This window comes from Asparagus officinalis, unplaced genomic scaffold (assembly GCF_001876935.1).
Source record: "Asparagus officinalis unplaced genomic scaffold, Aspof.V1 AsparagusV1_Un1160, whole genome shotgun sequence".
NCBI classification, from domain to species: Eukaryota; Viridiplantae; Streptophyta; class Magnoliopsida; order Asparagales; family Asparagaceae; genus Asparagus; species Asparagus officinalis.
This window is the reverse complement of record NW_017973419.1, coordinates 10,288-12,921: the sequence shown is the minus strand read 5'-3', so window position 1 is coordinate 12,921 and position 2,634 is coordinate 10,288. Positions and strand designations below refer to the sequence as shown.

At 49.6% G+C, this 2,634-nt stretch overlaps 2 long non-coding RNA genes across 2 annotated transcripts; both read left to right on the top strand.

Annotated features, from left to right (window-relative positions):
• The first annotated feature begins 363 nt into the window (after positions 1–363).
• On the top strand, positions 364–875 carry LOC109828362. The gene is made up of 3 exons (XR_002243664.1): positions 364–505; positions 577–747; positions 844–875. It is a non-coding gene; the product is annotated as an uncharacterized LOC109828362 (long non-coding RNA).
• Positions 876–924: 49 nt separating this feature from the next.
• LOC109828364 lies at positions 925–1,241 on the top strand. Its single transcript, XR_002243665.1, has 3 exons — positions 925–963; positions 1,031–1,102; positions 1,175–1,241. It is a non-coding gene; the product is annotated as an uncharacterized LOC109828364 (long non-coding RNA).
• Positions 1,242–2,634: the final 1,393 nt, after the last annotated feature.

Sequence of the window (2,634 nt, the reverse complement as noted above, 5' to 3'; positions counted from 1 at the left end):
GTTCCTTTCTGCATATGAGTCCATCAGCGCGAGGAGCCTCTCAGAGTTGCAGTCCGAGTATGCGGTCCGGGCTGCTATGATGGCTGGTCGCAGAGCTGAGCTTGCTCAGAAGCGGAGAAAAGGGCATGCCAAATCTCTTGTCTCAGACGAAGAAGAACTTCTCCCTGCGGGTGATGATGACGAGAACTCCGAGGACGAGTATGCGGACGTGGATACCGGCAGAGGGGACTTCGATACTGGTTTGTCCTATCTCTTTTAATTTTCATTTTCCATAAATGACAGCTCTTTTTCATTGAAATGGCTATTGTCATTTTAGGTAGGACAGCCGGTGATCATGAGCCCTCAGCTCCTACACACGTTGAAACGTGTGATAGGCCTGCGCATGTTCGACCCTATGGTCCTCGGAGGGTTGGTGCCCCGAAGAGGAAGAAGACTGCCCATAAGTCCCATGACGGTCAGCGTCCCTGTGGAGTGGACTTAGGGAGCACCGCCGATGGAGGGGGAGGTAACATTCAATTGCTCTTGCTTCAAGGTTGTTTACCTTTTGGGGATTTGTGACCATGTTTTGTGCTTCAGGTTTCTTCGAGGAGGGCGAACTCCCACCGGGTTCGGCGTCCCCTGGCGTTGACAACATGGATTGCTTTGTGCAACAAATGTGCGACGCTTTTCACGATGGGTCTTTGGGCATCGACCTTAACATCGATCTTGAGCAGATAAATAATGTTGAGCCCACAATCCCTTATTCAGGTATATCCGCATCCAATGTCATTTTCCTTATGTAAGGTGAAGGAAGATTTCTCGTTTGAGCTTTCCTCATCCTTCAACATTTGGGTTACCCTGCAGATGTTGCGATGGAGGGGCCAAGCTTCTCGAAGCCGGATGCCGGCTTATTAGCTGACATGCTGGCTGAGCAGACTTCCAGAGGGACCGAGAGACCATTCTTCGGGAACGATTCATCTACCGGTATATATCTGATTTTCTCCCTCTTGCCCGATATTTCATATGACTAATGAATGATTGATTATCGCAGCGTCTACCATTGGAGTTAGCCCGGTATCTATCCCTGGCATATCCAGTTTGCCTCAGAGCGACGGGCTTGCAGGTATGTATACGATTCAGGGATATTGTACTTTCCTATGTTTATCTGTCTTTTGACTAATGAGTGCAATCATAGGACCAGCCGCTAGGACTGATTCTCATATGACTCCTGGCATCCCTCAAATGCCCGCGGATAATGGATCTACAGGTATGCAGATCCCAATTCTTCTTATTCGTCTAAATTTTCATTTTGACTAATAAGAGAGTGTTATCATAGGACCAGCCGCTTGGGCCGATACCTTTATGACTCTTGGCATTCCGGCTGCATCTGAGGACATGGGGATTGCAGGTATTCATACGACCTTCTTATCCCGATTCTCCTTATTTGTCCAAATTTCCATTTGGTTAACATAGGAATGTCACTGTAGGACCAGGCGTTGAGCCTGATACAACTACAGTTCCTGGGGCTGAAAATCTTCATGGCAGTGGTGCCTCCCCGCCTTTGCCGAGTGGTGTGAGTACTCCGCCTGCAGGGGCTGACGTACCCTCTTCTGCTGCTGTCTCGGAGCCTGTCGGCTCTCAACCTGATGGGACATCCGTTGGCGTCGGTATGTTCGGAACCTGCCTTTTGACTTTCCTTTCCATATTCGATAGTTCACTGAGCTTCCAAGTTGTTGCTTGTAGGATCTCGATCTTCTTTGCACGAGCGTGTCCGTAGCCTTTTGGCCGATACTGATCCTGACGGAGAGGCTTTCCGTACGGACCTCAGCTTCTTCACCGCCTGGTATAATGGCTTGATCGAGAAGCTTCTCCACCGAGGAGGCGGCTTCGATCAGTTCCGGCGTTCCTTCTCTCGCCACATGACGATGATGAGGGAAGAAGGATACCCGGAACTGGCTGATTCCTTCACTGCTGATTTCGCTGCCCTGGAGTCAGAGATACGAGAGTTGAAGGAACTGGAGGTTACCGGGGCTTCTTCTTTCGTATCCTCTGAGTTAGAGCATAGGATGGAGCAGTGGCGTGAACTGAGATCTTCCGTCGGGCGTGAGCTTCAGTCACGCGAGAGCTCCCTTGCGCATCTAATGGCTAACATGGCGAGGATGGATAGGGAGAAAGCTGAGTTACTCCGTTCCTTGGACTCGAATCGCGAGGAAGCGACTAGGTTGAAGGAGGCCTTGAAGCGTGCCGAGGAATCCGCCGTTCTTATCGCAGATGACTTGATCGGACTAGAGCGTTCTCGTGACCGGGTACTCGAGGAGTTCGGATCCACTCAGGAGGGATTGATGAAGTTGAAGAGTGAAGCTGCGGAGATCTTGAGCTGTTCTGAGGAATCTGCCCGAGCAGATCTGCAGGCGGGACTTGAGCAGAGTTATGCAGATAGACTTTTTAGCTTAAAGTCTCATATTCTTAGCCGTCAGTTGCCTTCGGGCTAATGAGCTCTTTGTTGTATGCTTTTGACTTGACCTATTAATAGAAACTCCGCATTTGCTTCTTTCTTGTGATTTGTCTGTATTTCTTCTGAATGACAGATTTTATGGGATTTTTGGCAAACCCCCAGCCATCAACGGGTTTGATGTGCCTTTACCGATTACCGTT